Source organism: Gracilinanus agilis, chromosome 1, assembly GCF_016433145.1.
Source record: "Gracilinanus agilis isolate LMUSP501 chromosome 1, AgileGrace, whole genome shotgun sequence".
In the NCBI taxonomy this organism is placed as follows: Eukaryota; Metazoa; Chordata; class Mammalia; order Didelphimorphia; family Didelphidae; genus Gracilinanus; species Gracilinanus agilis.
The window spans coordinates 705220200-705241329 of NC_058130.1; the positions used below are offsets into that span (position 1 = coordinate 705220200).

The window sequence follows — 21130 nt, forward strand, 5'->3', positions numbered from 1 at the left end:
GAGGCTTGAATTTAAAGTCAAGGGGAATCTTAGTGTGGCATTTGGGATTTGCCACAGATTTCCTTCAGGAACACTTCTCCCTGAAAATCTGGAGATCAGAGAGGCACTCTCCAAATCCTTTTACCTTTTCTTCTAGAAGGAACTCTAACCTGTACTTTAAACAGAGATAACATTATTTGGCCATAGCAGAAAGACAAATTATCAAGCATTCTATGGTCACTGCAAAATGATCTCTTGTTCTCTCTGTTTGGGAAGTAAGATCTTTTATTGGTCTTACCAGTATTTCTCTGGGCCAGCTGCCTCCTGGCTGATCTTAGCAACTGCTTCAGGGTTTCTCCCCTTCAGAACATTCTTTCCTTTTCCCACTTCTTTAGCATCAGTGATTTATCTTAAACATAAGCACTTGTTAAGCAAACTGATCTTTGCTTTTATCCTAACAACTTTCCTTGAGTCCTTTTCCATCTTCTCTACTCATCCCCCCATTGTCCTTCACTTAATTTTCCTTGTATTTGAGTTCTTTTTTTTTTTAAACCCTTATCTTCCATCTTGGAGTCAATACTGTGTATTGGCTCCAAGGCAGAAGAGTGGTAAGGGTGGGCAATGGGGGTCAAATGACTTGCCCAGGGTCACACAGCTGGGAAGTGTCTGAGGCCAGATTTGAACCTAGGACCTCCCATCTCTAGGCCTGGCTCTCAATCCACTGAGCTACCCAGCTGCCCCCTTGAGTTCTTTTTATTCTCAAGTTCTCTAAAATTCCCCCAAACGTGATGTCAACATCTGTTCTCCTTTATCATTCTAAATTTCCATTTTTGCAACTCTTTGCCTCTCTCATGCAAATCCTTGTCCTTTTTCTTCTTTTCACCTGTCTCATAGAGTCCAGACTCCAGGAAGGGAGGAGAGTCCCACCCTACACTGCCATGGTCAGAGCCTACCTGAAATATTGTGTACAGATTGGAGGTCCCATATTTTGGGAAATCACTCAAAATGATTTCATATGAGGAATAGTCAGGGAACTCTGGGAAAAGCCTAATGCTTACATCATCTAAGCACAAAAAAGCTGGAACTATTGGGCAAAATCTAGTAGTATTTTGTCTAAAGCTGAAGAACCAAACCAAATGCCAAAAGAGCCAGAGCTTCAGATACCAGGCCCAACACAGAGAATTACTCAGGTACATATTCTACATGTAGGATAACTTCTGCAGACTGGCACCTTCTCTGGGTGAATTTTTCTTGGATATATAATAGAGGGGACACTTGGGTATACTTCTAGAATTATGTGGCTTCTAATTAGCCAGCACAGGAGGAATACAGAGAACAATAATATTTCCAAGGACTATATTAAGTCAACAACTTATTATTTTAACCCAAGCTTGAAAACAAGGCATTATGTTTATTTTGGGGCATGATTCCAAATAGAGATATGTGATCAACTAAGCAGTAGCTACTTAGAGAATCTGCAAGTTCAACTAAGTCAGGAAATATGAGAGGCAGCTAGAAGGCAGAGCAGCCAAAGTGCTGGACCCTGAGTTCTACAGTTCAGTGGGAGCTTGATTCTGTGTGGTAGCTATAAGAGCATTGTCTCCCTCGTCCTGATTAAAGATATGTGTTCTTTTGTAAATGCTTTGGTCGTTCTCTGCTTTGTTTTTTCAGGTTGACAGTATCAATTCCAAGACAGAAGGTAAGTGTTAATTTTTTTTTAAAGGAGACCCGGAATCCAGTTTTGTCTTTACTTATTAACTAGCTGTGTGATAGAAAACTAGGGCCTCAGGTTCCTAGTCCATAAAAGAAGATTGGCAAGTATTTTTTGATGAGTGTGATTAAGTCTACAGGTTAAGGGGAAGGCTTGACCATATTAGGCCAGAAAGATGCCTTATAAAAATATTTTTCCTTTTTTTTTCCAACTATCCGAGGGCTGGTGGTTGACTTTTGGGGCGGGATCTTGAATGTTGTAGAGAAATTGTCTTAGGTTGGAGGAAACATAATGACCCTGCTTTTCAGTCTCTCGCAATAAATCTGTTACTGTCTTGGAGCTTTGCCATTTTGTTTTATTTCGGATAGACCAAAAAATATTTGTCACGTCAGCAAAAGATAGAAAAGAGAAATTCCATTCAAAATAACTGCAAGTAAGATTAAATGCTTGGGAGTCTGCCTGCCAAGACAAACCTAGGAACAATATTAATTACAAAACACTTTTTACACAAAGTCAAATCTAAACAAATGGGGAAAAATTAATTCCTCCTGAATAGGCCAAGGCAATGTAATAAAAATGAAAATTCAACCTAAATTAATATACTTATTCAATTCCATATCAATCAAACTACCTAGAAATGCTTTATAGAGCTAGGGAAAAAATAGTGAAATTCATGTAGAAGAACAAAATGTCAAGAATATCAAGGGAATCAATAAAATGTGAAGGAAGGTGGCTTAGCTGTACCAGATCTCAAACTGTATTACAAAACAATCTGGTACTGGCTAAGAAATAGAATGGTGAATCAGTGGAATACAGTAAATACACAATACACTGTAGGAAACACCATAGTAATCTAGTGTTTGATAAACCCTCAAATCCAAATTTTGGGGGCAAGAAATAACAATTTGACAAAAATTGCTGGTAAAACTGGAAAATAATGTGAGAATTTAATATAAATTGTACTCAATCAGTATGAAAACCAATTCTTATTACCAGCCCCACTTTTGAGTGGATGAGCACACGTGTCAATATGGTGTTCTAGCAGGGTGGCTGGCAAAAATCCAAGAGCAAAATGTCCAGAAGTGAGGATGCCAGGACTAGGGACTGGGACTGAAGTTAAGCAACTCCAATCAGAGACTCAGAGTAGGAGGGAAAAGCCTGGCTTTAAAAACCAGCAAGGAGAAGCATTTACTCCTAGGCAGGCATAGATGGGCCTTATCTCACTGAGTGATCTTGGCCCACTGCTGCTTGTAGTTGCTTGGACCTCAAGTAAGGTGGCCTGGTGATCTCTCTCCCTCCCTTTCCCTCTGTCTCTCTGTTTTTATCTCTCTATCTCTCTCTTTTTATCTCTCTCCCTCTCTCTCCAACTTTTACTAATAAACAATTATAAATTAATATATAGTCTCCAGGGTTTTTAATCATAACAGGAGTGTGGCAGAAACTAAATCTGGACTAGTACCTCATATCATATACCAAGATAAAGTCAAAATGGGTACATGATTTAGATATAACTGGCGATACCCTAAGCAAATTAGGGGAGCATGGATTAGTTTACCTGTCAGACCTATGGATAAAGGAAGAATTTATTACCAGGCAAGAACTAGAAAATGTTACAGGATATAAAATGAAAAGTTTTCATTATATTAAATTTAAAAGGTTTTGCATGAAATGGAAAACATTTTTACAATTTTCTTTGATAAAGGCCTCATCTTTCAAATATATAGAGAACTGAGTCAAGTTCCTAAGAATATGATAATGGTCAAAGGATATGAAAAGGTAATTTTCAGAAGAAGAAATAAAAATTATCTATAGCCATATAAAAATGTTCTAAACCTCTATGGATTAGAGAAATATAAATTAAAATAGCTTTAAATATCACCTAACAACTAATATGATAAAATGACAAATGTTGGAAGATATGTGGGAAAATTAAGACATTGGTGGAGTTGTGAACTGATTCAACCATTCTGGAGAACAATTTGGAACTATGCCCAAAATACTATAAAATTGTGACTCAGCAACATCACTACTGGGTCTGTATCCCAAAGAGATTTTTTTTTAAAAAGGACCTACATGTTAAAAAATATAGCAGCTTTTTTTTGTGGTTCCAAGATATTGAAAATTGAGGGAATGCCCACCAACTGGGGAATATCACAAGTTGTGATATATGATTGTGCTAGAATACTATTGTGGTATAAGAAATGATGAACAGGATAATTTCAGAAAAACCTGGAAAGACATGAACTGATGCAGAGTGAAGTGAGCAGAACCAGGAGAACCCTGTACATGGCAACAAAATATCATACAATGATCAACTGTGAATCAACTATTTAGCATTACAAGTACCCAAGACAAATTCTGAAGGAATCACTATGACAGTGATGGCAAACCTTTTAGAGACCAAGTGCCCAAACTGCAGTCACATGTGATCCCCTGCCCCACCCCCTTGCCCCAGAAAGGGGAGGGAGGAAATGCTCCCATTGGCCTGCTGGGCAGAGGGGCAGGTCATGTGAAAAAATGTCCTCGGCCATGGTGGAGAAGGGGAGGGGAGCAGCCCCCTCTGACACATGCCATAGGTTTGGCAATGTAAAATTTAAATTAATATCCAATAACTCCAAGTATTATATTTTATAAGATTTATTAGTAATCACTTGAAGAAGAAGAAATAGAAGTACAAAACTTAAGAATGACCACGTGAGTAAAATTCTCCTGCCTGGCTCTCCCCACAACCTCCACAACCATATTACCAGGAAAAGAGAGAGAGGGCAGAGCTACACAAAACTTTTATCTTCCCCACATTAGTATATAATGTGAGAATGAAGCTGGGAAGCTGGGAAAGAGAGTTTTAGGGAGCAAATCCTAATTACACGCTAACATGGATCTATGATGAAAAATACTACCTACCTCTAGAGAAAGAACTGATAGAATCTGAATGCAGATAAAAGCATGCTAGTTTTTTTTTAATTTTCTTGTTGGTTTGTATTTTGTCTGTGTTTTCTTTTACGATGTGACTAATATGGAAAAATAAACAAAAAATCTGCTTATACAGTATAAGTCAAATTGGAGTTATGTTAATTATGTGCCATTTATTTTCTCACTTTTATTCTATTTTGGTGTAGTGAGAGTTTACTTGGAGGTTACAAACTAGGGGGCACATAGTATGGGAATGAGTCTCTAGGGGTAATATCAGGTAATATGCATTGGACCTCCCTTGGAAACTTCGGCAGAAGAACTCCATAGAAATATGTGTCACATTATTAAAAGACTTACACTTTGAGATGACAAAGTATATCTCCTATTGACTACTATTGACATTGGCAGAGCCAATTACTCAGTGTAACCTTACTCACCTTTTACCTCTCTTTCTTCCCAATTACCAATTGGTTCAGGATTATTGGGGGCTATCCAAAGATGAGAAAGGGAAGAGGACACTAACAACTAGGGGAAGTTAGAAAAGGTTTGCTGACCTTTTAAGGATTGATTCTATGAAGCAGAGGTAAGGAAAGAGTGCATTCTATGTACCCCATACCTTTATACCAGGCATGAGGAACAAGAGCCAGCACAAAAACCCAATGGAAGAAAGTGGGCTGCCATGTTTGGAAAATTGCACATAGGTTATTTTAACCAAATAATAGGAGGCAAACAGAGAAAATTAGGTTAGAGCTAGGTAAAAAAGGACTTTATATACTAAGATGAAGTATTTAATTTCATTCTAGAGCCAAGAGGGAGCAATTGAAGAGTTTTTAAAGGGGAACAATGTGGTGTTAGATATGTTATTTCATCTTGCAGCTTAAATTATTTTTTCTTGTCATCATTTTTAACAATAATATGAGAGGATTGAAGCTTTTTGTCTAGTCCATGACTTCTTTCTTTTTGAAAGGTGGCACTTGTTTTTTAGAATAATTTCAAGCCTTTCTTGGGAAATTTTTTGAAATACAGTGATGGGATTTTTTTCTTAAGATTTCCTAGTATTTCAATGGGCCCAAGATCTCTTTGTCTATTTTTTTTTTGTCTTCATCTTAAGATTTCCCCCACTATGATGTGGTAAAATTGGGACACTAATGCATTGACGGAGGAGTTGTGAAATGATCCAACCATTCTGGAAGGCAATTTGGAATTATTCCCAAAGGACTTTAAAAGAATGCATGCCTTTTAATCCAGCAATACCACTACTAGATTTGTATCCCAAAGAGATAAAAAAAAATGGGAAAGGATCTGTTTGTACAAAAATATTTATAATTGCACTTTTTATGGTGGCATAAAATTTTGGGCTTGGTATCAAGAAGACTCATCTTCTTGAGTTCAAATCTGGCCTCAGGCAGATAATAGTTGTGTAACCTGGGCAAGTCACTTAACTCTTTTTGTCTCAGTTTCTTCATCTGTAAAATGAGCTGGGGAAGGAAATGGGAAATGACTCTAGAAATCTCCAAATAGAGAAATAAAGAGTTGAACATGACTAAGGTGACTGAACAAAATGTCATAACTATAGTAGAATTGAGTAACTATTGTGTATCAGACTGTTGTAACCTTTGATCCTAGGAATCTTTGCCTATCCAAGTGGAATAGTTCTGCCAACTATTATTCCTCTCTTTGATTCTGGGTGACCAGGGATAATCTATTATTGCCTTGCAGAATTCTGTTTCCCCTACACAAAGAGATGTTCCTGAGTATTGTAAAAAATGTAAAAATTGTATTTTCCTGCATTTGATTCTTCAATGCAGGCCTTGACTATTCTCTAGAACTCTCCTGTAGCAACTGTAAATCATCCATTTCTGTTCTTCTAACATGATCCAATTTTGTCACCACCTCGCTAGAGGCTTACAGACCTTTGCCCACTTTTACCATGGAAACCTGGTGTGAGAGGAGCTCTGGAATGCAGAGGGATGAAAAGAAGTAAATGTAAAATAAGTCTAAAATGGAAGCCAGGGTTATACCATGAGGGCACCTGACTGAGGAGTTTCAATTTTATTCTAGAATCAATAAGGTGTTACTAAAAACTTCAACAGTGTGGCATTCAATTAAGCAAATATTAATGTCTACTAATTAATAGGCATTATGCTAGGTGCCAGGGATATAAATACAAAATTGGATCAGTCCTTACCCACAAAGAATTTAAATTCTACTGGAAAAATATAAGATGTGCATAATAAGTGAAAAATATTTACAAATTAATTCCAAGAGGGAGAGAGAACTGCTATGGACTTGTTAATACTCCACATATGACACAATAAGTAGGAACAATAAATATCTGTTTAAGGATGGTATTTTCTTGGAGTATTAGAGACAGCTAGATGCCACAATGGATAGAGTGTTGCTGGGCCTGGAGTCAGGAGACTTGAATTCAAATCTGGTCTCAGATACTTACTGTATAACCCTGGAGAAGTCATTTTATTTTGTTTGCCTTGTTTTTCTTAATTATAAAATGAGCTGAAGAAGGAAATGGCAACCACTCCAGTATCTTTGCCAAGAAAACACCAAATTGGGTCATGAAGAATTGGACACAACAAAAATGACTGAACAACAAATTTACTTGGCTTATTAGCACACATTCGTGGTCACACAGGTAAAAATCCAGCTAAGGGGTTTGAATTAGCTCTGTGTGTAATACCTGACATAGCCATTAAGTGGCACTTTATCTGAGCTGTTATGCAAGGGTTGTCCTCCTGGCCTGCAGCCTCTTTTACATTCTCTACAATTACTTCAAATATCATTGTTAATACCTACCAGCTCTTTTAGCAGTTATATCTACACCTTCTTTCAGTACCTGAAAATGAAATTCACCTAGCCTAGGTGACTTGAATTCATCAAAGAAAACTTCTCTATACTTATCTTGGGTATCAGCTACCAATTAGCCATTTTCCCCACCTGTCATTTTTCATCTCCCAACTCCACCAGCACTGGCAGCCTGGATCCCATAATGTATGCAATAATACACTGATGGATCATTACATTCAACTATGGAAAAGTTATCTCTAAGGAACTTGGCATGACTTGTAAACAAAGCATACTTGAAAATATTGACTGTCCACTTGGAGTCTAGAACAACAACAAAAATGCTATTTTTTTTTCTCAGCAGATCCTTGCAAACTAGGGTAGCAAAAAAAGACCATCTAGAGCAGGGGTCAGCAACCTTTTTGGCCATGAGAGCCATAAACGCCACATTTTTTAAAATGTAATTTCATGAGAGCCCTACAGTGCTCACAGTGCGGCTCCTGTAACAGCGCCTGAAAAAAAATTGACTTTATGGCTCCTGCAGAAAGAGCATATCTGGCCCTCAAAAGAGCCAGATATGGCTCGAGAGCCATACGTTGCCTACCCCTGATCTAGAGAAACTCTATAGAGGATCCTGGCAAATGTAAAGGGTGCCTGAATATATGCCAGATGAGACTCATGTGTAACAGCCCTTCTGGACTTACTTGCCCAAATCATATTAGCTCTGGGTCTATAGAGGAGCAGGTTTGAAAAATCTTTCTAACACTAACTAATAAAACACCATATTGATAAAAAATTATTTTAATAAATTTCCACATGTTTTCCAAAGTTATATAATCCATATTTTCTCCCTCCTTCTTCCCTCTCCACTCCCAGAGCAGACAAGCAGTCCAACCTGGGTTAAACATATATTATCATGCAAAAATATTTCCACATTCATTTTTGAAGTGAATAATCTTAAAGAACCAAAACACAAAACATTTACCCAAATAAACAAGTGATAAATCATATGTTTTCATCTGCATTTCTACTCTCACAGTTCTTTCTCTGGAGGAGGAGAGAGTTCTTTTTTATAAGTCCTTCAGAATTGTCCTGGATCATGGTATTGCTGTTAGTACCACATTTGGTCATCCCACAATGTTTCAGTTTCTCTGTAGAATGATCTCTTGGTTCTGCTTGTTTCACTCCATATCAGTTCACATAGATCTTTTCAGTTCTTTCTGAAATCATCCTGCTCATAATTCCTTAAGGCACAATAGTATTCCATCACCATCATGCACCAAAATTTGTTTAAAACATCATATTATTAAGTGAGATAATATTTGTAAAGCATTTAATGTAGGTGCTTAACAAATACTCCCTTCCTTTTCATTTTCCCAATGGTGTGCTTAATAATCAGCTAGTAGACTCAGTTAATTATTTTTCAGCTTACTCATTTAAAATTTAAATTTTAAATTTTAATTAATTTATTCATTTTTATGTTATAACTATAGAACACTTCACAAATCTGTGTGTCATCCTAGCATAGAGACCATCCTTCTCTGCATCATTTTAATTTTAGTATATCTGCTGTTAAAGTAAGCATCAGTTAATTCTTTAGCAAAGAAAGGCAATGACTCAAATGACATAGCAATGACAATAGTTACAAAACATTTCCCCTAAAACCAGGGGGTGTAGACTCCCATAAATACACAAAGAGACCATGACCAGAAGAGTGGATGTGAACTTAATAGTACAATTTTAAAGCACACACATAGGGACTTTAACTGGTCAATGCAACTCGCAATTCTGGAATTGTAAGGCTTCTTTGTCCTTTCTTTGTCTGGAGGATTCTTAAGGACTTCACTACAGAGCATGGTATCAATGGTGGTTGAGTTGTTTCATGCCTGGTTGGCTTGGCTCCCAGCAAAGTCATGGCATCTCCACTGGAAAAGCAGCTCAGCTGGACTTATTCCTCATAAGTTTAAATGTCTTATTGTTCATTTCAATCATCTCTGTGACTCCATCTGAGGTTTTCTTGGCAAAGATACTGGAGTGGTTTGCCATTTTCTTCTTCAGCTCATTTTACAGATGTGGAACTGAGGTAAACAGGGTGAAGTGACATTTCTAGGGTCATATAGCTAGGAAGTGTCTGAGGCTGGATTTGAACTCAGGAATATGAGTCTTCCTTACTTCAGGCTTGGCACTATCTGTCATACCACTCAGCTGTCCCAAGAGTCTTGTGGATTGGTAAATCTGCTGCTGGACTGGACCAATCAGTTTTCTTAGTCACTAGTCTACTCCTGGACCAAACCAGGTCTGTTACTCAGTTGTTGGGCAACTGCTGACTGGCCCAGCAGGGCAGGACACTCATATGCCAGGCACTTCTCAGGACAGACGGTTACACTGGACAGATTGATCCATTGTACTCCCTAGACTTGCTTTTTGATAGGATGTAGGATTTATTGTTGTTGTTGTTGTTTTACTGCTTTTAATTTTAATATTTTAAATTACATTTTCAGTTCCCAGTTGTTTCTCTCCTGTTCAACCCCACAGTAGAGAAGGCCAATATTTGAAATGGATTTGTAGTTGTATGTATACGTATAATCATAGGTCGGATCTTTCTTCTCTAAGCATTTTTCTAGCATTTTCTTCTCTAGCATTTTCTTCATAAGTTCTTCATAATTGATTTGAATGATCATATTATTCAGAATAACTTAGTCATTCACCATTACTCTTTGAACAATATTGCTGTTACTATATACAACATTCTCTTGGTTCTGCTCATTTCACTCTGTATTAGTTCCTGCAAATCTTTCCATGTTTTTTTCCAAAACCAACCTGCTCATCACTTCTTATTGCACATCACAATCACATACCACAACTTATTTAGCCATTCCCCAATTGATGGGCATCCTCTCACTTTCTAGTACTTTACCACCACAAAGAGAGCTAGTATAAATATTTTAGAAGATATAAATTCTTTTACTTTTTCCCTTATCACCTTAGGAAACTGATCTAATAGTGTCATCACTGGACCAAAGGGTATACAAAGTTTTATAACTCCTTGGGCATAATTCCAAATTGGTTGGAGTAGCTTACAATTCTACCAATAGTGCATTAGTGTCCCAATTTTTTCATATTTCCTCCAATATTGTCAATTCCCCTTTCTATCATTTTAGCCAATCTAATAAGTGTGAGTTGGGACCTCAGAATTGCTTTAATTTGTATTTTTCTAAACAATAGTGATTTAGAACATTATATATATATGCATATATATATAATATATATAGCTTTGATTTCTTCTTCCCAAAACTGCTGGTTCATATCCTTGGACTACTTATCAATTGAGGAATGACTCATAATCTTATAAATTTGACTCAGTTCTCCATAAAATAGACTTGAGATATGAGGCCTTAATCCAAGAAAATGGTTATAAAAATTTTCCTCAAAATGCGCATCGGCCATGGATGGGGGGAGTGCGGGGGTGGTGGTGGTGAAGATAAGAGGATAAGAAGGGATAAGAGGAGCATGAATCAGGTAACCATGTTAAAAATGTATATTAATAAATGTTAAAAAAAATTAAAAAAAATTTTCCTCCAATTTTTTGCTGTCCTTTTAATCTTGGCTACATTGGTTTTATTTGCATAAAACCTTTTAAATGTAATGCAATCAAAATAATCTATTTTATATCCCACAATACTCTATATCTTATTTATTTATCCATTCTTCTCTTATCCATAAATCTGATAGGTAATATGTTCCATGCTCTTCTAATTTATTTATGATATTTTCCTTTACATTTAGGTCATGTATCCATTTTGACCATATTTTGGTAAACAGTGTAAGACAGTGATGGGCAAACTTTTTAAAGAGGGGGCCAAAGGAAAGGAAATGCTCATCTGTCAGTCTGTTTCTAAGTCAACTCTTTCGAAGTTTCATTGTATTGTATTGTATTCGTCAGATTAGAAATAATGTCCCTCAGCTGGATAGAACATTTAAGGGGGCTGCAGCTGGCCCTCAGGCCATAATGGTTTGCCCATCACTAGTATAAGATATTAGTCTATAATTAGCTTCTAACAGTCTGCATTCTAATTTTTCCAGTAATTTTAACCAAATAGTGAGTTCTTATCTCAAAAGCTTAGATCTTTGCATTTATCAAATATGAGGTAACTATAATAATTTATTACTATGTATTGTATACCTATTCCATTCCATTCTTTTTCTTAGTCCCAGATAGTTTTGATAGTTATCATCTTATAATACAATTTAAGGTCTGGTACTATTAGACATCTTTTATTTCTTTTTTTTTTCATTAACTTCTGAATGAATTTTGTTATTTTTTCTAGCTCATTTTTGGTGCTTTAATTGGATGGCACTGAAATAAGCATATTAGCTTAGGCAGAATTGTCATTTTTATTATATTGGTTCAATCCATACACAAATAATTATTATTTCTCCAATTATTTAAATCTGACTCCCAAGGCCAGGTGTGGCTACTACTCTTCCACCTCACACCTTGGATCATGAGCCACTTCAAGTACTCTTCTCCACCCCTGAGCCACAACCAAAGCCCTGGCACCTCTGCCACCTCAAACACTCTCACTCAGCATAGTCCCTTAAACACACCACCAACTTGCACTGAAGTTGCAAGCATCAGTTCATTCCTCTGCCCTGGAACCAAAACCAGGGGCTCTGCCTTCCTGCAACTGACCATAACCAGTCCTCTCCATCCCAGAACTATGAACAAGGCTGCCCTCTCCCTAGGCACCTGGGTCCTGTGTCCAGCGCCAGTGGAGCCTCCTCCCACCCTAATCTTTTTTTTTCTTTTTTTAATTTTAAACCCTTAACTTCTGTGTATTGGCTTATAGGTGGAAGAGTGGCAAGGGTAGGCAATGGGGGTCAAGTGACTTGCCCAGGGTCACACAGCTGGGAAGTGTCTGAGGCCGGGTTTGAACCTAGGACCTCCTGTCTCTAGGCCTGACTCTCAATCCACTGAGCTACCCAGCTGCCCCTTTACCCAGACTTTTTATTATTTCTGCTGCTCTAAAATTCAATTTGAGGCATATTTTAAGCTACTTTGGTTGGGTGGGAGGGAATTTGGGAAAGCCAGGCCACTTCCTACCTTATTCCACCATCTTCTCCTAGTCCTCTCCCTTGTTTTATTCTTTAATCACTTTTGCCAACTGGCATGACGAGGTGACACTGCCCTCTTTTCAGCTGGAGCGTCACAATGTTCTTTAAGTACATTTAATAAGCATTTGTTTAGTTTTTACTAAGTGCCAAGCATTATGCTAAGCACTGGGATTACATATACAGGCAAAAGAAAGGCAGCCTCAAGAAACTTACATTCTAATAGGAGAATATATATATATATGTATATATATACATATTATACATAATATATAAAAGAAAGCTGAAGGAATAAAGAACCTTCAGTGGGACACAGTGGTGATGAATGGAGGGTCAGCAAGCAGAGGAATGAAGGAAGGCTGGCTTGGGTCATTTATCAAAAAAATTTACCAGTTTACCAGAAAATTTACCATTTACTAAATTTTACCAAAAACAACCATTTATCAGAAAGAAATCTACCAGTGGGGAAAAAGGGACCGGCCTCAAAGATGGAGGGATGTTCCAGAGCAGGAAGACCAGAGGGGTTGAGGAAGTCTCCAGAGTGAGAGGACAGCTGAGTCATAGTAAAGGCTGGAGAGTCAGAACAAGGCAATGAAGAAAGTCTTTCAGCTAGAGCAATGACCCTTAACTGAGGACTGGCAGTAACATTTACTTTATGACTACAGAGTCATGACTAGGTTTTTCACCTCCAGGAAGGAAGTGGTAAAACTTCAGTCTCTCTTATTTAACAATTCTTCCTGGCTGAAAATTACAGTAAAGTATTCCACCTTAGCTGATGGAGATCAGTCTCAGTTCAGTGAGATATATTCCTTTTGCGCATCTCGTGCAGATGAGTGGGTAGGGACAAAGGTAACAATATGGAGGCTCATCAGATACAATTGAAGCCTCAGTTTTTGCTAAGGTATAGAATGTTTATTCTGAAGCTTCAATCTTTCCCCTTTAGATTTCAATATCCCTATCTATTTAGCCCTGACAATTTTTAGCTTTTACTGAGAAAAAAAAAAAACAAACAACAAACAACTACCTTTTTTACAGTGCAAAGGTCATTCTTTTTGGCAGAGAAAACAGAAGCCACATATGAGTAGTTCTGCTCTCTCTCCATTGGCAGAGTGATCTTTGTCCCATCCACCACAAACAAACCTTCTCTCTTCTTTATTTCTTCTCTTTTCCCCAATATAACTTAAAAGCAAATACCTCTTTTTATCTTTAACTTCCCTTACCAACTATGGTTCATTCTCAGCTTTGGCACTATGGACACTATTATTTTACATACATATTTTAAAATTTTATATGTAGTTTTGAAATTTCTTATTAAAATTTTTTAAGATCTCTCTCTTTTTAAAAATCATCCTCATTTCTTTTTTTTTTTTTTAAACTCTTACCTTCCATCTTGGAGTCAATACTGTGTATTGGCTCCAAGGCAGAAGAGTGGTAAGGGCTAGGCAATGGGGGTCAAGTGACTTGCCCAGGGCCACACAGCTGGGAAGTGTCTGAGGCCAGATTTATCATCTTCATTTCTTCCCTTCCCAGTGAACCAACTTTTGAAACAAATAATTTGTTTAAAAGGAAAAAAAAGCAGTTCTCAGAAAAACTAACCAAGCCATCAGTGGAGTCTTTCTGTAAAAGCAATGTGTTATATTCCCAGTCCCCCAGCACTAGGAAGAAGGGAAAGAAGTTCAGTTTGTAATATCTTCTCTGGGGCCAGCCTTTGTCATTAAAATTACACCATATTTTATTTTGTTTGCTATTGTTGTTGTTGTTCTACCTATTTCCATCGTAGTGATCATTTCTATATAATTTTCCTGGTTCTTAGGAAAACAATTTACACAATAACAACAGCATTGTAAAAAGGAACAATTTCGGAAGAATTGATAACTCTAATCAATATGATGGCCAATCAAGATTCAGAGGACTAATGATAAAGCATATCATCCATCTTCTGACAAAGAGGGGAAGAGTGAGACTTAAAGTTTTGGACATGGCCAGTGTAGATATACATTTTGCTTTGCTTGATGATGAATTTTCATTATGAGAGTTTTCTTTTTCTTCCCCCCCCCCCACTGGGATAGTGGAAAGATAAGTAGGAGAGAATATTTTTTGTGTGAATTAAAAAAATGTTTTAAATGGAAATAAAATGGAAAAAATCATCTTATATCACTGGTTCCGCTTATATCACATTGCATTCAGTTCAAATATCTTTGAATGTTACCCAGAATTCTTTATATTCATAGTTCCTTGAAGTACTATAATATATATTTATGTTCACATCCCATTGTTTTGTCATTGCTTAAATGATGGGCACCTGCTTTGTTTCCAGTTCTTTGCTACCACAAAAGAAAATATATATATATATGGAACATTGACATCATTGGGATGTCTCTAGTTCAGTGAAATCCTTGAGCCAAAGGTTTTGATCTTGGACTCCATGTCTTCTGAGTGCCTTTCCAGACCTAAATATATCCTACGACATTTTTGTCCCTTTTTAAAGCATGATTTTCTATTGTTTTCCTGAATGGTTGGACTCCTCCATAGCTAAACGTATAGTTAGTGTGCTTGTCCTTCTGCAGGCTCTCTAACATTGCCTATTTCTGTCCCTGACAGTATTTTTACAGGACTTTGTCATGCCTTTATATCCATCTTATCCTATTGTAGGGCTCTCAGTTCCACAATTTTTCTTTGTTATTTCTCCTTCTTCAGCACACACACTTGATAAATGACTATCAGAATAAAGAAGAAAAGTGAGGATTTGCTGATCTGAATTCTTCCATATCTGTTTGGTTCTTCCCTGGTGGCTCACTGATCTATTTTCTTCTGTGATACTTTTGTGGAGGAAGATATTTGCTATATTTCCAACTTCTACAGACAACTCTTCTTTCAAATGCATCTTTCACAGACTACATAGATTGTTATTTTGCTATTAAAGAGCCAAATAGAGCTCAAATAAAAGGATGAGAGAAAAATAAGGTTGTGCTGACAGTTTAAAGAGTCGTTTAAGGAAATTGCTTAATGTGAAGTGTGTCTCCTATGGGGTTGTGGGAAGGGATGTGTTTAACCTGTGATCAATGAGGATTTATGAAGAATTGGTGAAGAAAGCAGAAGGAGAAAAGTGACATGAGACTTTTTCCTCAACAGAACTATTGTATGTGATATTTTATAATGAAACTTTATAAAGAGAATTCTATTGTGAGTTTGTTATGGGAGTTTTGAAGTGGCATTTGAGAAATATCTAAAAATGAAGTCCTCCCTACAAAATCAGGAAGAAAAGGGTATATTTTAATCTGTGATTGATGAGATTCTACTTGATAAACTATATAGACAGATTGTTTAAAGTAAGAGCGTGGGAGAAACTCTAGATTGATTCCTGTTGTGGTTGGGACACTGCTGTCTTGAAGAGAAAGAAGTTGTTGAGAATTTCAATTTTATCTTACAAAAAGGATCTTGGGAGATATTTTATTTGATAACTATGTTAAAAAACTGAATTTTAGGGGACAACTGAGTAGCTCAGTGGACCGAGAGCCAGGCCTAGAGATGGGAGGTTCTAGGTTCAAATCTGGTACAAATACTTCCTAGTGTGTGTGTGATCTTGGACAAGTCACTTAACCCCCATTGCCCAGCCCTTAAATTCTTCTGCCTTGAAACCAATACATAATATTGATTCTAAGGCAGAAAGTAAGGGTTTAAAAAAAATAAAAACTAAATTTCATAAAATTTAAGTTTTCAGAAATGAAGAAAAGTCCATTGATATGATATTGAAGGTTTGAAGTCACTTAGGATATGACATAAGTCATAACCAAAATATTGTATATACTTCTTTCTCTCTCTCTCTCTCTCTCTATATATATATATATATGTATATATTATGTTGATTACCGATTCCCATTTGTTAAATGTTACACACATTTAGTAATTTTAATATTTAATAATAGAGAAATAAAGGTAATTACTAGTGAGGAAAGGAGGTTTCTTCATTTCATTAACATTTAATGAGCTAAAGTAGAGACTTAAGATATTGATGAATGAAAATATTGCATTTATTAATTAGAAATAGCATCCTAACATATCTCTAGATCATTGGAGAGCTTGCAAGGGTAAAATGAAATAAAAAGCAATGACTCAAACAGCAGGCTGACATTTGATGACACACAGATGAGGTATGGTAAGACCCTAGAGTAGACCCATAAAATGCTGCTACACGTAGCATCCATCTTTCCAACTTGCTCTATGTGGGGTAACATCCTTTTACAACTTTTTTACAACTTGCTATCTATACATATAGACATATACACAGCACACATATTCATAAGCATTATATATGCATATGCAATCACAGGGTTTTGAAAACATAAATATATATATACATATTTTGCATGTGTACACACATGTATATGTATATATACATAATTATTATAGTAGAGATATAGCTAACTTACAAATAGGTAAATATACACATCTATATGCACAGGCCATTCTCACTTTATCTAAATTCACATTTCACAATTTTGACATTAGGGAAATAATTCTGGAAAAAAGTCTGAATTCCCCCCAAGCCCCGATATGTTAACTTTACTTTAGAGTACGGCTCTCTCTGCTCTTGCCCTCGGCTTGGTACTCAGTGGCCTCCTGCCTCCAAGGTCTCTCTCCAATAAATAAATTAAAACCCTCCAGAGACATGGAGAGACCACCACCTCTGCCCCAGCCGTATTTGGGTCCTGGCTTGAGACCTCTGACACTGAGAGGGGGGGCCCTTTGCTCCATTCTCTTGCATGTGTTTCTTCCCAGTCTCACATGTTGCTCAATCTCTCTTGTTGGTTCTGGCCAGGCCCCCAGGAAATTGGACCCATATTCCTCTTCTTCCTCTCACTTCTCTGGCCCAGCCACCACATGTCTGTGGGTCAGCCCCCTTGTGTCCTCTCTTTGTCCTTCTCTTCTCCACATCATTATGCAAATTCACATTATGTAAAAATCATCTTACAAAGAGGCCTGCTGAATGGGTCCACTTATGTAAAATGAGAATTATCATAAATAAAACAGGGGTGTGTTGGAAAATGTTTAATAATAGGCTTTTCAAAAAATACATGGCAGGACACGCTTTTAAGTTTAATCTGCTTTATTAATATTTTCTCCTTCACTTTCTTAAATCTAGACAATAATAAAAATTTCAAAACAATAAATCAAGCCCTAATTTGCAATGTTTGCTAATTTCTGAAGTGTAAATACATTGAAAATTGAACTATTAGCTGTTATAGATATCTTTTAAAAATCTAAGTTGGTTTGGTGGATCATCTGTGCCTATATCACATTGGTCTTTCCAAAACCCTCCCATTTCTCCTATTATTTGGAATTTAATTTCTATGAGATTCCAACTCACCTGGACTGGTTTTATCTATGGAATTTTAGTCCTTGGGATCCTAACAATTTATCCTTTGAATACTCTGACATCTGCTCCCACTAAAACTAGGATGTATGACAGCCTGTGCCCTTTCTTTTCAGTACTGGAGAGAGTAACAAGAGATAAAGTCTTACAATGAGAGGTGTAGGAAATGGGAGCCAGATTGCTTTATTCTGTGAAATTAAGAAATCCAGGACAAAGAAGGATGGGTTAACAATAGAATAGAGGTTCCAAAAAATACAGTGGAATTTGAGAGTAGAGTAAGATATGAACTACAAAAAGTTGGGGGGCCATGGTGGAGAATGTGGAGGAAGGTATAACGGGGAGAGGATTTTGGCCCAGTGTGTGCCGACTCAAGGGGGCATAAAGGGAACAAGAGCTGGTCATTTGACCTCCATAGCATGAGTATAAGGAACTGGCAGTGTACCAACTAACCCAAGGTTCCCAGAGAAGCTGTGTGGGATCAACCAATCAAAGAGTGAAAAGATGGGTGGAATTCCACCTTCTCTGTGATAATCAAATATAGAGTTTGTCTTCAGGATAATCTCATCTAACCTTATTGTCCCCCACTCTACCTCTGCTGAGTAAGCTATCAAGTCTCCCCATTTTTGAGGAGAAGCATGGATCCCTCAAGACAGCTATAATCTATCCCCTAATGGCTGGGGCTCCTTCAAGGAAAAGATTTGTGCTCTGAGACTATATAATTTGTAAATTTTTGTTTAGGGAAAGAATGGGTCACACGGGAAGAGCAAGAAACGATGACCTATGAGAGACTGAAGATCCCATCATTTTAGTCCCTTCGGCCTTCCAAACTTCCCTATTACTGTCAGGGGGTACCACCATCCTTCCAAATCAGTTATCTGGGCTATGACCTTGGTAAGATCCTTGATTCCTTACTCACACTCAACTCACATATCTAATCATTTGCCAAATCTTGTCATTTCTTCCTCGACTTCTCTCCTATTTTTCTGATACTTTCTACTCACACAGTTACCTTTTTGAGCAATAGACTCCCAACTGGTCTCCATGCTTCATCTTTCTCCAATGTCTTCACCATGCTGTCAAAGTGACTTTCTTAAAGCTTGTCTGACAAGATCTCTACTCAATAAACTTCAGTAGATCCCTATTCACTCTAGAATCAAATATTATTTCATCTTTATCTCATCCTTTAATTTATATTTTGGAGTGTTTTATGATAATTTACAAATGCTGTGTGATCAAAAAAGTTTGCACATTTTTACTCTAGGATTTAGCAATGATTGCAATGGAACTAAGGGCCCTCCATTTTCTTTGGTACCAAAGACCCCAAATGTCATTGCTTTGATACTCAGATGACAAAGGAAGAATAATAGTGTATAGGTCCTAGAAAATGGCTTGAATTCAAATTCTTTATCCCAAGATGGTAGAGAATAAAGCATATCCAAAATCTTCTGTTCTCTACATAAAGCAGAGATTCAACTTCCAATCTTGAAGTGTTCAGAAGCAAGCATCACTCCCATCTCCAGTTGGTAAGTTTGACTATTCTTTAAGATCTATGATGGTTTAGGATTCCCTCCAGAGAGAGCCTTTTATTGCTTCTAGTGCCTTGAGGATGAGGTCTTCAAGGGCCCTACTGATGGGATCCCTTGAACCCTGACTAAAGATATCTAGACACAGAGCAAGCCCTAATTTCCACTCTCTGGTGGTTATGTTACATGAAGGTCCTTGTCCCTGCCACCCAACTACCCCTAGAGGTTCTGAGCAGAGGCCAAAGATACCTGAAGGTCTGTGTACCTCTGGGACTTTAAAAGTATCCCTAGAGGATGTAGACTCTAAATGATCACCTTAATACAAATATCAATTATATGGAAATAGGTCTTGTAAAACCCAGGGGAATAGTTTGTTGGCTACTGGAGGGGGGCAGGAGGAGGGGAGGGAAAGAACATGAATCATGTAACCACCAAAAAATATTCTAAATTAATTAATTAAATGAAAATTTTTAAAGAAAAAAAAAGTATCCCCAGAGATTCAAAACTTCTAGGAATAACACAGGACAATTTTGAGGGATGTATGGTAAAGAACGCTACCCACATTCAGAGGAAGGACTGCAGGAGAGGAAACATTTAAGAAAAACAGCTGCTTGAATGCATGGGTTGGGGTGGACATGATAGAGGATGTAGACTCGAAACTACCACACCAATGCAATTACCAACAATTTGGAAATAGGTCCTGATCAAGGACACATGACAAAACCAGTGGAAATGTGTGTCGGCCATGGGTGGGGGGGAGCGCGGGGGGGTGAAGGGGAAAGTGGGAGCATGAATCATGTAACCATGTTAAAAATGAATATTAATAAATGTTTAAAATTAAAAAAAACTTCTAGGAATCAGAGGCCCATGGCAGAGGCCATGGAAATCATTGAATTCTACAAATGAGGCTGTGATTTATTGTTTTGTAAATTGTTTAAACTTAATAAAGGAAGAAAATATTAATAATGGAGATTAACCTTAAAAGTGTGCCATTCATACACTTTTTTTTCAGAGAACTCTTAAATGTTGTTCATCATTTACCTGCACAACACTACCTATTAGGTCTGTCACTGTTAGCACATGTAACTTGGGGAAATTTTAGCAAGTATGTGGAGGAAAGATCGAAGTGGGGAGAGACTAGAAGCAGGAAGGAAAAATAAAAGGCTACTACAACAACCATGGGGAGTAATGAGAGCAGTGGACCAGTGGTGGAGAGAAGGGATCAGATACAAGAGATAAACTTGACAGGCCTTGGGAATTGATTGGATTTTAGAGATGAGGAGAGAAAAGAGTTAAGAATGACTCTTGGGGGAGGAGACTTAGAGAACTGGCAGGTTGGTGGTGCCATTGACAGAAGTAGGGGGGCCTGGAAGAGAGATGAGTTTAGGTGGGAGGATAATCTCATTGAAGTCACAGCCATCTGTGTAAAGTATGGTGGCAAGGGTGTTGTTGGAGGTTGAGAAGATAGAAAAAAGTTTGGAAGGTAGTAAACCCCTGAGCATAGAGCAGGTTTTTTTTTTTTTTTTTTTTTTTTTTTTGCAGTCATAGAGGGCCTCATGGAAGTTATTTAACTCCTACTCAACTGAATTTGCTAGTTCATCTATTTGGATGTTCCCTCTATTAAAGAGATCACAGCCTAACTTGTCTACTGGTCCTACACTACTCTAGTCCATGTCCTTCCATATGTTCAGCAAACAGAGTCACCCAACATGCTGAGGG

The 21130-nt window shown here is 37.4% G+C and overlaps 1 pseudogene; it reads right to left on the reverse strand.

Moving 5' to 3' along the window:
• Nucleotides 1-8885: 8885 nt before the first annotated feature.
• LOC123232756 lies at nucleotides 8886-8983 on the reverse strand (annotated as a pseudogene).
• Between the last annotated feature and the right edge of the window lie 12147 nt (nucleotides 8984-21130).